Genomic DNA, 14,924 nt, shown 5'->3' with positions numbered 1-14,924 from the left:
TTTTCACGGTCCTCTAAAACTTTTAGGTTAGATTGACATTCTGTATAGACATATTATAGAGGACCGCTAAAATAATATTTTTTTAGAGGAATCCTCCAAAAGGTTTTGGAACAAATACGGCAACGTCGCACGTTGCCGTATCATTTTTGAACTACTTTTAACCTAGACCGAAAACTGACTGTCAGAGGCCAAAAACCTTAAGAAGAAGAAGAAATTGACAGTTTCCTAGAAAATAATATTTATTGTATTTAATTATTTTTTAGTAAAACTCATATTTTCCAATTAAACATTTTTATTTATTAAGTTATACATTAAAATATTGCTGAAAAAATTGCATATCTTATTTCTTCTCCCATTCGACACTAATTTTGGTCAAATGGTCTATTTTCAATAACATTAAGGTCATCTTATTAATCTGCATCTGGTTATAAACCTTCTGAAACTTCACCTTTATAAACATTTTGTACGTTTTGTAATGTTCCACAATAACTTTAAATAATTTTACCTGCATTAATAGGATTTAATTGCATTGACAAACATCTTTGACTTCCAACACTTTTTCAGTCACATTTCTAGGTATTTACCTACTTAGGTAGGTACCAATTTCTTTTGAAATGGTAATTGTATCATAGTTACTTTCAGGTCAATTACTTTTTGTTTTTGTTGTAATCTGAAATCAGCTCTACAAAAAGAAACAAAAATTTGAATTTTGTTACTTATAGGTGTAGTGTGTCGATTGTAAAGTAAAATGAGATTTACCTTTCATTATTATTTATTAAGTAGGTACTTCTTCGCCAAATACGTTATAAAAAGCCATTTGCCATTTTTAAATATTTATCTCCAGTATAATACAAGAATAACAAACTACTATTCATACAAACATAACCCAACAAAAATAATCAAACCACATTTAACGGACTGCTAAAAATTTAGCGGGTACGTTTTGACATACTCTAAAATATTTTTATTTAGAGGGGGTTTTAACGGTTTAGGTTATGATTTTAACGGATGTATGATTTACAGAATACCAAAATATTTTTAGCGGGCGCTAAAATTTTAGAGGCCTCTAAAATTTAACTGAAGTGTTACAGAATACACCCCTAAGGGTCGATTTCTCATACCTGCGGTAATCTATGGTTCAGTTGAACCAGGTTCACCGGTGATCTACGGTTTTGTCGGGATTGCATTTCTCATTGCTCGTTCATGTCAGCGCTCGTTCTACAGCTTTCGAGAAATGCCAATAGATGGCAAAAGGTAAAAACCTGTCGCCATTTTGAATTACCTTTTTTATGCTGTTTTTGAGTAAAGTTAAATTTAAGTATTTATAGTCAAATAGTCATTTTAATAATTATAAATAAATATTATAAAAACAAAAATAATGTTATCCTTTATCGTTAGGCTTAATATAATAAAATAGGATATATTTATATATGACAGCGTTTCGTGTTAATACAACGCATGCGTAGTCCACGAAATCATCTGAACTGAGTTCTGAAATCTTTGAACGGCCGAATTCCACCGTTCAAGCATCGTTCAAGTTTAAACTGCCATCGGTTGAACGTGCGAATTGAGAAAGACGATTTTGAATTAAACTGACGTTTACTAGAAGTTCAGGTTAAACTGGAGTTGAACTCGATATGAGAAATTGGCCCTAAGTCGTCTAATTTCAGTTCTCTTGCAGAAAGTACCTTTCTCATTTTATTGAAGTTTGTTCTTGTTTTCTCTGTTCGAACTTTGATTTCTTTGGAGTAATCGTTTGTGTAATTAATTATTGTGCCAAGATAGTTGTAGTTTTCAACTTGTTCTAAAGTTTTACCTTTATTTGTCAGGCGTTCATCATTATTTTGGGTTTTTAAAATCGTCATAAATTTCGTTTTCTTGATGTTTATTGATAAATCCATATTCTTCTCCATACTCAACTATCTTGTACGTACAGCCCTTTAAAATTATAAACTGAAAATCGATTTTTTCCAATATATCGAAAAATGTTACAGATCTTATATTAAAATATATTAAAAATGGACATATCGATGTCTTATGCCAGGACATCTTAAAAAATAAGTCACATTTGTGCACCCCATAAACCACTTAACCCTAAACCCCCTAAACCCCCCAAAATGTTTGTGTACGTTCCAATTAAGTTATTATTGTGGTAGAATTAGTTAAATACAATATTTTCTAAAACTTTTTTGCTCCATACCTACTACTTATTCGATAAGCCAGTTTTTATTGAAACGCGGCTACTTTTTAATATGTTTTAAAATTAGTGAGTACCTAACAAAAAGTAAATTATGTATAAATTATCAACATTAATATCACAAGAGAGTGAGATCAAATCGAAAATAATGAGACAATTTTTCGAGTGACTCAAGTGACTATTGCCCAATGGCAATAAGTTTGAGAAACACACTAGAGCATTATTTTCTAATTTATTCTTACTATCGTGTGATAATTAATGTTTTACAACTTGTCAAAATGAACAGCATTTTTTAGCAGGTTTAGCAAATATGTAGACAAAGATATCAATCAAATATTAGTTAAAATTATTTATAAATACAGTTTTATTATTAAAATAATCTTACCGAATTACACTCGAGCGCTTAAAATTTACCGATTTGTATTCCCAATTGCCTTCGTGCAGAACTGAAAGTTTATTTTGGTTAATTTTCTTAAACGTGACAGTTGACAAAACTCGTAATTATGCAGAAACAAAATACTCAAAATTTATCCTTAGTACTTATAATAATGTATGTTAGTAGATTATTCCCAGTACAAGAATAATCTGATGGTACCGAATTAAACACGTGATGAAAAATCTTATTAATCGATTGTAAATTAAAATAATTAAAAAATAGTGAAATAAATGTCGACTCGATTCTAGTTTTCTGTTGATCCAGATATGAAAATACCAAACGGCACCGCTAGGAAAATATTCCAAAAATGCGGTTCAGAGAAACTATATGAAACGAGTCTTTGTACTCTCATACATAGTATGGCATTAATAAAAATACAAAAATAGACGGTTTCGTTTTGATTTAAATCTGTCTCCTGCCATCCCCCGATAGCGCTATTTCTAGGTCTACCTGTTATCAAGGAGGCTATGCCAGAAGACAAATTTACATCAAAACTTCCGTAGTTCTCGGTATACAATAAAACTATTTATACCGGAGTAAGGTTAGAACGCCCTCTAACGGGGAATAAGTGAAATAAATGTCGACTCGATTCTAGTTTTCTGTTGACCCAGATATGAAAATATCAAAAGGCACCGCTAGGAAAATATTCCAAAAATGCGGTTCAGAGAAACTATAAGAAACGAGTCTTTGTACTCTCATACAGAGTATGGCATTAGTAAAAATACAAATCGAGGGCCAAATCGCCCCGTTAGAGGACGTTCTAACCTTACTCCGGTATAAATAGTTTTATTGTATACCGAGAACTACGGAAGTTTTGATGTAAATTTGTCTTCTTGCATAGCCTCCTTGATAACAGGTAGACCTAGAAATAGCGCTATCGGAGGATGGCAGGAGACAGATTTAAATCAAAACGAAACCGTCTATTTTTGTATTTTTACTAATGCCATACTCTGTATGAGAGTACAAAGACTCGTTTCATATAGTTTCTCTGAACCGCATTTTTGGAATATTTTCCTAGCGGTGCCTTTTGATATTTTCATATCTGGGTCAACAGAGAACTAGAATCGAGTCGACATTATATATATATAATCGGTTTAAAACGTCCTCCGACGTCTTCCGATGCCCAATCTCCATGCATCTCTATCTTCCCAAAGGTCTTCCTCTAAACCTCTCTCTCGGATCTCTCTGTCTATTCCTTCTCTTCAGCTCTTTCTGGGTCGGCCTCTTTTTCACTTACCATGTGGTGACCAATCTAGAATCTGTTTTGGCAGACGGTGTTCTGGCATTCTCTGCACATGTCCATACCACTTTAGTTGTTGTACTCGAGTCGACATTTATTTCACTTATTCCCCGTTAGAGGGCGTTCTAACTTTACTCCGGTATAAATAGTTTTATTGTATACTGAGAACTACGGAAGTTTTGATGTAAAATTGTCTTCTTACATAGCCTGCTTGATAACAGGTAGACCTAGAAATAGCGCTATCGGAGGAGGGCAGGAGACAGATTTAAATCAAAACGAAACCGTCTATTTTTGTATTTTTAATTAAAAAATAGCATATACAGTTATTAAGACTATCAAATGTAGGACAATATCTGAAAAACATAAATTGTAGCATAAATTGAAAGATAATATATGAAATACTAATAAAAAAAATACTACAATAGAGGAGTGCAATTAGAACGAAAATACGCATTGTTTCGGGAAAATTCAAACAAGCTTATATTTTTCTAAAACTTTTTTGTTTATATACATGTTAAAGTAATAAGTTCTACTTGCGGATTTGGCCGCTAATTGTTTATTAATTGTTTAAACAATAACAATTATTTTGTATTATTAATTTTAAAAATATCGTTAAATTCATTATTTTGCTTTAATCAAATATGTTTCTATTTTGTTTTTGATTATACTGAATCCGAATATGGCATTGCAATTTGAAAATTCTTATACAGAAGCTCTTATACAGTATGTCTGCGTAGCTAGGAACCACATGGAAAACTTTTTTATTATCATTTTACGAAAAAAAGTTATTCTTCATAAAATGCTCTGGATAGTCAAAAATATAAAACTCAATCATCAGATATCAAATTTTATCAATAATATACGAGTTATGTCAAAAATATGAATTTCGTTAAGGAGTAAAGTACTTTTATATTTCAGAATATCGAAAAATGCTATTATGAAAAGTTGTTTGAAATTAAAAACTATGTTTAAATATACAATTACATTATTCTAATCGAAATTTTTTTTCAATTTTTTTCTCAAATTACGGATACTCATCATCATTTTATTTCAATTATGATAACTATTTTATTATCACTTTTACGAAAAAAAGTTATGCCTCATAAAATGCTCTCCCTGGTCTAAAATCTAAGATACAACTATCAGATATTAAACTTTTTTAATTTTATACCAGGTATGTAAAAAATATGAAATTTTCTTAAGAGTTAAGTGCCTTTATTATTCACAATATTTTAATTAGAAGGGTGTAATTGAACACTAAAACAAATTTTTTAATTCCAAACAACCTTTCTTTATAACACTTTTCGATATTGTGAAATTTAACGATACTTTACTCTTGAGTGAAATTCGTATTTTTTGACATACCTCGTATAAAATTCATTAAATTTGATATTTGATAATTGCATCTTAGATTATATACGATGCAGAGTATTTTATAAAGAATAACTTTTTGTCGTAAAACTGATAGTAAAAAGTTATCATTAGGTTCCAAGTTACGCAGACCTACTGTATAAGAGTTTAAAAAATTTTTTTGCTGAACATTTAATATTGTTGAAGTTTATTATTAATAAGTGTATTTTAAGTAAGTTTTACAAAAAAAAAGTTTTGATCACTTTATATGAACATTTTTTTAGCTAGTAATTTTAGGTTCTTGTATTACATTTTTGTTATCTTTCTTAATTTTCTCAAAAAGAAATTAATAGTCTATTTCACTTCTAAAGTAAAATAATTCAATGCATTTTAAAGACTACATCCTAAACTTTAAAAATGCACTTATAAAACTGTAATGGATCTGTTCAAACTTGAGTAATACCGTCTTAAAGTGGTGGTAATTCTATAAAACTACGAAGATTTCAAAAATTACATTATTTAAGACGTCATATCATCTGAATTACATTTTTGAGATTTTTTTGAATGAAACATCATTTAGCACGATGTTTGAAAGCTAAGTTGTGCAAAATTGAGGGTTTATAAGAAAAATGGTATTAGTTACACGTTTTTAAATAATTTTTAAACAAAATTCATGTAAAGCTCATTTTCCGCCCTCAGCGTACTTATGTCCATACATTTTGTTTCTTTTTATTATAACCATAGAATAGCTTAATTATTCTTCTTTTAGGTTCAATTTGTAAAATTTTATTTGATCCATTAGTTCAGTGATTCTCAAGCTGTGGGGCGCGCCCCCCTAGGGGGGCGCGCTTTTAGCAATGAGGGGGCGTGAAAATATAAAAAAAAAACACCTAAAACATTGACTAATTTACTAAAATCAAAGCAAAACAAAATTCTGACAAACAAAAAAATAAAATGCCCATGAACAAGGAGCTATACATAGTTATGAGCACTGAATACTAAATCAACTAATTTAATGTAAATTAGTGACTTCCTTGGGCCTGTTTTGCAGAGCAAAGCTTATCAAAACAGGGTGTAATATCAGAAATAGACGCCCTCAGTTCTTTCTCTATATTTAGCTACGATCTATATTTGGTCTTTAAAGCAGCCATCGCGGAAAATCATGTTTCGCAAAGGTAGGATGGTGAAAACGGTAATAGTATACGAAACGCTCTGGTTTTCAGTGCAGAAAACTTATCATTTACCCCTGCCCAAAATTCAAAGAGGGATCTAATATTAAACTGTTTCTTGATTTCGGCATTTGCTGTGAAGTCTATGAAGGTTTCTTCTTCTGCAGTAGAGAGCTCTTCGGGTGTAATTTGAAACGGATCCCGACCAACTCATAACTATTAGGTACATATTAATTGGTCGTCGGCAAAAAATATCTTTTAAAATTTTTTGTCAGCATTGCTGAATGATTTTCAATGGTTACAAAAACAACTTTCACGTGTTTTTCTTCAACCTGGTAAGTTTTAAAACATTCATTCACATTTTCAAATATTTCTAGTTTTTTTTTTTTTAAATTTCTGCTCCACAATTTCAATTTTCTACAGAAAGCGTTAATTTTATAATTCGTATCAAATATATGTGTATTGACCCCTTGAAGTTGTAAATTCAAAATATTTAGTTTCTCGAATATATCAACCACGTAACTCAATTTCATCAAAAATAAACCATCGTGAAACATCTTGGCTTGCGGCCTCTTTTCTTCTTCTAGAAAAATGGCGATTCCATGTCTTAATTCAAAACACGTTGTAAAAATTTCCCACGTAATAACCAGCTTGCCTCACAATAAAATAATAATGCTGAATGTACCGCATCCGTGTCTTGGCAAAGTACAGAAAGATTCTAGTTTTCAAAGGTCTCATTTTTTATGTAGATAATTAACTATTGTTACAACCGTAGTTAGCACAATATTCAAGCCAGAGCTTCTCTGTTGATCACAGTGTCTCTATTTTTGCTTCATTTATATAATCATTTAACATAGCAAATAATGCAAGCGACTTTGCTATCAATTCTATTGGTTTGCAGAAAAGTAGTTCTGCTACTAATCTGCCATCACAAAATCGAACGTAGGCAATAAAATGAACATATTTAGTGCTACTGTTGCCTCATCAAGCTGAATCGAAAACGGCTTTTCACGCAACTTCCTGATTAGCTGATCCTGTACATATTCAGCTATATCACCAATTCGGCGGGCAACAGTATCATTTGATAGAAGTATAAACTCCAATGTTTTAACAAAATTATCTCCAAACACAGTTTCTACAATTTTGATTGCAGTTGGTAATATAAGATCTTCACCAATAGTGTTAGGTTTTTAGATGTGGCTATTTAATATCAGACTTTATAGGAGGCAAGTAAAGTTATTTCATTCACAGTCAAAGTCTTTATTGAAACTAATTTTTGCTTATCACGCCGTTTTAATTTTAACTCGAAGAATTTCTGGGGGTTTGTTAATGTACTCACTACGAATCGTTTCCCAATGTCTTTTTAGTTTATTAGGTTTCATGTTGCTCAAGGTTTATTATTATTGCATAGATATATTGTTATTGAACGAGGGGGGGCGCGGTGAAAATAATTATGGAAAATTGGGGCGCAAATGGTAAAACGTTGAGAAACGCTGCATTAGTTAAAGAATTACATTAAAAAAACTCAACCGTGCACTTTGCCGTTCGCTAGTTTACAGTGCGCCAATGTTTGTGAGAACGGTGACTTTAGCGTTATAAATAAAAAATTATAGATGATACAGATTTAATTTTAGAAAATTCTTTATATAAGGTTTTTTTTTGTAAAATTTTCTGGATTTTTCAATGGTCAAGTCAGTTTTGTTCTAAAGTTTATATTTTTGGAGTTATTTAAAAAAACGTCAAACTTCGTAGTTCATTTGTTTAATAAAAAATGAAGCACACACTTCTCGAGTAGAACTTTTTGATATGTTTGTTGTTTATTAAACGTTTATTAACGAAATTACAAAAAGTTCTATCTTGTTTGATTTTGTCCGAAGTGAAAATCTATATGCACTCCCCTACTGCCGATTCTCAAAGGAAAAATATACGGTCAGGGAGACGAAGGCATAAAGCAAGCTTTAGAGACATTAGAGATTTACATTTACATATTATTTATAAATTTAGATAAAATTCAAAATTATTATGTGGTGCATTTTACAAATGTTCAAACTATGTCTATAATAACAGGCTTATCGAAAAAGTACAAAACGCCAAAAAGGTTTAAAAACGTTTGCGTGTCACTATAATGATAGGTACAGTAATAAAGGAAAAAATTCCCATACAAATTTTATGGGGTGCACAAATTTTACTGATATTTTTTAAGATGTTCCTACCATGAAAAAGCCCCATGTCCATTTTCTATATAAAATCTGTAATAGTTGTCAATATATTGGAGAAAATCGATTTTCATTTTGAAAATTCAAAGGGCTGTAACTTTTTTTATGTGCGCTTTTGTACTTACATAGGTAAGTTGACTTCAATCGAACTATTATTGTTCCCAGAATATATGATTTAATTTATGACCTACATTTTGGTTACACCCTGTATATTATATTTCACTATTATTTTGCTATATAATTTACCCTTCAGTTATAATTTTCAGTGCGTGACAAGCTTTAGATGTGTAATGTAAAAATAAGAGATAATGAGTTAACTAACCTAATAAAAGATCTGTCGACATTTTCCATGTATCATTTTGTATCCTTGTTTACAATTCACTCGGATGATGTAGGCCTTTTGGGTATTACTAGGTTGTGATTTTGACAGATTTTTAAAAAAATCAGCGTAGCTTAAGGTAACATTACACTCACTGTAATTTAAAAACAGGATACATAAAAGCACTAATGCGCAATTTGTAGTCATCATTTTGGATAACTTGGGTTTCACCATTTTAAATTTTTATGCTCATATCTTATTGCCAAGAAATAATTTGACCTCTAACCTGCACATCCGACTTTGAAGCAGGACCGTTCTGCAGTAAAGCAATAAAAACCAAAATGGGATATCTAATAATATATAGACATGTTTAATATAAAATATTTTGTTTTGATGTTAAAATATTAACCTTCGGATGACCAAGCGGGGGAAATTGTGGACCCAGCGTATGTTTTTCTTTAATAAATTCAAAAGTATTTTCAATTTTTAACTCATTATTTTTTTATTTGACTTTAATATCATTCCAGATATCCTCATATTTTGAAATAAAAAAAATTCCCTATATTTTACGAATAAAAAATATATTCTGAAGTTGATGTTTAGTAAAATAGCGTCTATTATGTGTAATTCCAAGTAGTTTTACGCTAATGACGTCGACTTTGCAAAGTAACAAGACACTTACTCAACATACACACTACACATGACACTAATACTCATGTTGTGACTGACTGAATGACATAAAGTCCATGTCATAAAAAAAATTAAAAAAAAAAACTTAATTAATTTTTTTGTTAATTGTCATTTTTGACCTGAGGTCATTTTCTCCCCCCCCCCCCTTGGTCATCCGTGTAACAAAGGTTGGTCATCGGAAGGTTAGTAGGGGTAAGGCTACAGATTTAAAATTTCCGGAAAAATTGGTTACAGAAAAAAACCTATTTTTTTCCGCAAAAAAAACAGGGAAAATACGGAAAAATTAAAATTTGTTACAATATACTAAACAAATTCTGCATCTCGTATTAAAATCGAGAAATTTGTAGAATTGGATAGATCTATATTATCAGAAGTGCCTTTTGTCTTTAATTATAAAAGACACAATATTAAATATTTTTCAACAAGTTGACTAGACTAGTTCCCTTATCGAAAGCTTGCTAAAATATGTTGAAAAACGCTACGATTTTTGTTCTAAGTAGATTCATTTTGCAGCCAATCTTCTTGGTGCTCGCTTTAAAGGAGAACAATTGAATGAAAGACCAACTAATGGAAGCTATAGACTAACATTTCTGAAATGGCTCATTCACTAAATCTAGATGTAGCGAAGGTGGTGGCAAATCTGGCAGTTTAGAACAAAAATGGGATTCTTTTGGTCCAAATTCTTTATGGGATAGTGTGAATAATACTCATCCCGTTATATGGTGGCAAGGTTTGTGTACATCGCAACCACTTATGCCATAATTGCTTCCAGAATTTTAAATGGATCTCCATCTTCCGCCTCTTCAGAAAGAAACTGGTCTTTACACAGCATCCTACACACAAGAAAACGAAATATATTATCACAGGATAAAATTCAGAAGTTATTGCTCTTGATTTAAATTTGGTTATAAACGAAAAACAGATATTTATTTACGATGCTAGACCAGATCCACTTTTAGAAGAAACTGACAAAAATCATGTTGTTTTATCCTTTCAGGATAATGAGGCAGGGTTCGAGTCTGAATCAGATGCTTGGTCTGAAAATTCAGACTCAGATTAAAATATACCACTGAGCGCTTTGGTTATAATGTACTCTCTACGTTTGAAGTTTCGGTTTTGATACTCTTAATTATTAGATAATTATAATTCTTGACCGTATATACATACGTCATGTTTGCACTTATATCTTAGATATTATTATTATTATTTTTACAAAATATATTTAAACGAGTTTAAAATTGGTATTTTTTCACGTTTCAAGTCTCAATGAAAAAATATTTAAATTTTTCCGTTTTTTCAAATTTTTCCAGTGGTCTGGAAAAAACGGAATAAACTTGTTTTTTCCCAATTTTCCCCTTTTTTTCAGATATGTTAAATCTCTAGGTAAGGCGGACAAAACGGGGTAGCTGCCTAAAACGGCGTACCCCACTTTTTTTAATATCACTTGCTCCATCTCTACGACGTAAGTGAAATTATATTACAGATGCCTGTTTACTGCTACTGTCATAGAGCAGATAGCATGAGTTGTTAGCATTGACATATTAAGCCTAGACTCGGAATACTCACCAAAAAAGCGTAACGTGGAAACAGCATGCAAACAGTCGATCGGTGGTCTATCTATCTCTTTTATCCAAACGATCCCGCTCATGTGACTGACAAAGATGGCTAGACCACTCAATCCTATGTCGGCGTTACACCTCGATGCATTGAGTGGCATATCCCTAGCCAAGTCTGTCCTTTTACATGTCTCTGGTTGTTAGTCGATTGTTGTGAACATGTAGTCTGCTGAAAAATAAACAGTACATACTGAAATTCGTATGCCTCAAAGTATGTGTAAAAAAATGATCCATGTGTAAAAAGAGTATTGGATTGGATGCGTCAAAGTGAGAGACCTAGTTGGCAAAATATTACTGCATGTATTCCAGATGTCAAGGCCTACTGGAGTCAATAGAATTGCATGTTACTAAAAGATGATCTTCTGTACAGAAAGCTTTGAGAACGATGATGGTACAGAATCTAAGCTTCAGTTGATTGTAATACCTAAAAGTAAAGTGTCAGCGTATTGCGTCAGTTGCATGACGGTGCATCAGGTGGACACTTTGGTATTACTAAGACTACAAAAGGTCCGAGAACGGGTCTATTGGGTGAGCTGTAAAGATGGTGTAAGCGTTGACTGATAAATATACTGGTATATCCGTATTTATCAATCAACGGTGTAAGATTGTGCCGGAAATGTGATCTGTTTGCATCCAGTAATGGTACAGTTGGTAAAAAGAAAGCATCCATTAGAGAGTACAAATTTAAGCTAGGCGCGCCACTATACGGGCAGGTTTTAAAGACAACAAAATAATGCATAAGCTTTCGTATCTTTCCGTATTTATCAATCAACGGTGTAAGATTGTGCCGGAAATGTGAACTGTTTGCATCCAGTAATGGTACAGTTGGTAAAAAGAAAGCACCCATTAGAGAGTACAACGTTGGTAGTCCTATAGAAAGAGTAGCAATCGACATTGCAGCTCCATTTCCATAAAACGATGCTGGAAATAAATACATCCTGGTAGCCATGGACTATTTTACGAAATGGACCGAGGCCTATGCATTACTAAATCAAGAAACAGCTACCGTTGCAAAGGCTCTGGTTAAATAAATAATTCGACAGACTTGGTGTTCCCTTGGAGATCAACTCCGACCAAGGGCGAAAGTTTGAGTCAGCCATTCTCCAAAACGTTTGTAAATTAATTGGTGTCAGTAAGACCAGAACGACACCCCTGCATCCTAAGTCAGATGGAATGGTCGAGAGGATAAACCGAACGATGGGTAAAAACAATCCAAAGTTATATCTGAACATCAGAGAAATTGGGACCAGCACATTAATTTATCACTAATCGTCTACCGATCAGCCGTTAATGAAACTACAGGTCAAACACCAGCCTGCTTGATTTTGGGTCGTGAAGTTCGTTTGCCCTACGACCTAGAGTACGGCTGCAGACTTTCCGAGGAAGATGTTGCAGGCGAAGAATACTTCTACCGCCTGAAGTTACGAATGAACAACATTCATGAACTTGCCCGACAATACATCCAGATAGCCAGTGACAGAATGAAAGAAGTAAGTGATTTTGTCTGGCTTTATAATCCACAACGTCGTCGAGGCTTGTTTCTTAAACTACAAAGACAATGGGAAGGGCCGTATGAAGTTAGGAAGAAAATAAATGACTAAATACATATACAGCATTAATAAGTTGCCAAACGGTAAAGCAAAATTTATTCACATAAATCGTCTTGCATCATATGCTGGCTCAAATGAAATGGAAGAAGCACGAGTTCTCCAACATTAGATGAAAGATGCCGGACAGCCAAGTTATAAGGAATATATGTCAAATTACGCAAAAAGAAAGAGTGCTAGATTCATCGTGACGAATTCAGAGCGGTTGTCGGCGAGGCTCTAATGCACAGATGGGTGGGCGTATCTAATCGAGGGGTAGTTAGTGAGCAGCTTCTGTTTATTTTTAAGATACAAAATTAACAAAGTAGAGCCCTTTGACCCAATTTTTATTACTAATAGGTTAGTTCCCACGAAAGCGAATTAAACCATGAAAAGGGGAAGATTAGCAGTAAATAAAAGAATTTTGGTTGTGTGGGAAGGAATACATTCAGTCGATATTAACATCACAGCGACGCAAGACGCATAGGGATAATACTTAGACGGGTATCATATTGATTAGACGCAAATTATTCTATAAATACATTTCCCTTTTGTAAGAATAAGAACGCGTAGAATTTTGGTCGCAAAGTACATTTTACATTTCGACAATTTAATAGTAATCAAAAATTTAGTCATCTATTTTATTAATTAAAACTCTTAAACATCAAACGGACTTTTATTACGATTGTCTTTAAAAGAAACCTACATATATATATATATATATATATATATATATATATATATATATATATATATATATATATATATATATATATGTTGATGTGATCTTGATTATTGATATGAGATAATATTCTTATATGTTACTTAATTTAATCAATGTATTAATACTAATCCAATTAATTAACCAGATCACATATCAATATGTTTTCAATCTCAGGGCGAATTATAAATTAATTACTTACTTCCGTGGCTTCTAAATATTTCTTAATGGTTCCTAATCGGGATAGAAAAGAAAAGAGTAAAAAAAATACACATATGGGTTACAATTATAATCAAAATATTTTTATTTTATTTAAAAGGCAATCAATGCTTGATATTTGCTATTTCTTATTATTCTTAAACGTAACATTTACAAATGGGAATCTTATTTCCTTTTGGTTTTCAATTGAAAGTTTTTATTAACATTTAACTATTAGGAGTTATTAGGAACAACTCTATTTAAGTTTGATGAAGCTTTTCTGATATTATTGATTATGTTATTCAATTTTTTTTGTGGAATTTAATACGAAAAACCCATACATTCATGTCCAAACAAATGAGACTGACCTTTTCCTGGTGAACTGAAAATGTCCTCACACAAAACCCTTTCCTGCTATCCTTGGCTGCGATCAAACCTCGTCCTGGCTTCCAGTGATGTTCTCCTTTGAAAAACTAGCTCGAATAGCTCTCGTTCCTGCTTTTGTCGTGATGCTGTGTTCTACCTTTTTCGAAACTGCTATCAGCTACCGGGACACTCTGGGCTCAAGGAGGTTCTTTTACTCTCGACCTGGCCTACTTCTCGTTCCACGATAGATACTCCACACTCACGGAACTACACCGGCTATCTCACTCCTCGAACACTACCGTCTACTACTCGACTTCACTTCCTCGACAGCTCAAAACATTCTCCCTCACTTTGTCATCCATTCCCCTACTTTCTAAATATCCCTTCCAGATTCACAAATCAATCTTCCACCACCAACTCTCATTCGTAATATTCCTCAAAACCAATTTTTAATCTTTCTAAATATGCTTAATGGATTTCAAAAGAAAATATTTAATTCCCATTCTAAAATACTTTCTAACTATTTACAAATTTTAATGACCTATTCTCTCTTTCAAATGAGTCTTATTTAGCATAGGCTAATGATCGAAACCTTCCGCGAAAAACGATAATGAACTATCATCTATTTCACTGAGTTTTATTTAGCATAGGCTAATGATCGACCTTCCGAGAAGAACGATAATGGTACTCGTCATTCACTTTGTTTATCTAAGCACATTGTTCCGAGTTTCGTACGCTTATTCTAATCACTTCTTAAAATTAAATATAACAATTTGTTGTATACAGGTTGTTCTAAATTTATATGCCCGAGGTTGAGAAA

General features: G+C 32.4%; 1 long non-coding RNA gene across 1 annotated transcript; it reads right to left on the bottom strand.

The window, feature by feature from the left end:
- Positions 1-274: 274 nt before the first annotated feature.
- Positions 275-9,256, bottom strand: LOC114334741 (uncharacterized). The gene is made up of 2 exons (XR_007698576.1): positions 8,931-9,256; positions 275-682 (listed from the first exon to the last, which is right to left on the bottom strand). It is a non-coding gene; the product is annotated as an uncharacterized LOC114334741 (long non-coding RNA).
- Between the last annotated feature and the right edge of the window lie 5,668 nt (positions 9,257-14,924).

This window comes from Diabrotica virgifera, chromosome 1, assembly GCF_917563875.1.
Source record: "Diabrotica virgifera virgifera chromosome 1, PGI_DIABVI_V3a".
In the NCBI taxonomy this organism is placed as follows: domain Eukaryota; kingdom Metazoa; phylum Arthropoda; class Insecta; order Coleoptera; family Chrysomelidae; genus Diabrotica; species Diabrotica virgifera.
This window is presented reverse-complemented; position numbering and strand designations above follow the sequence as displayed.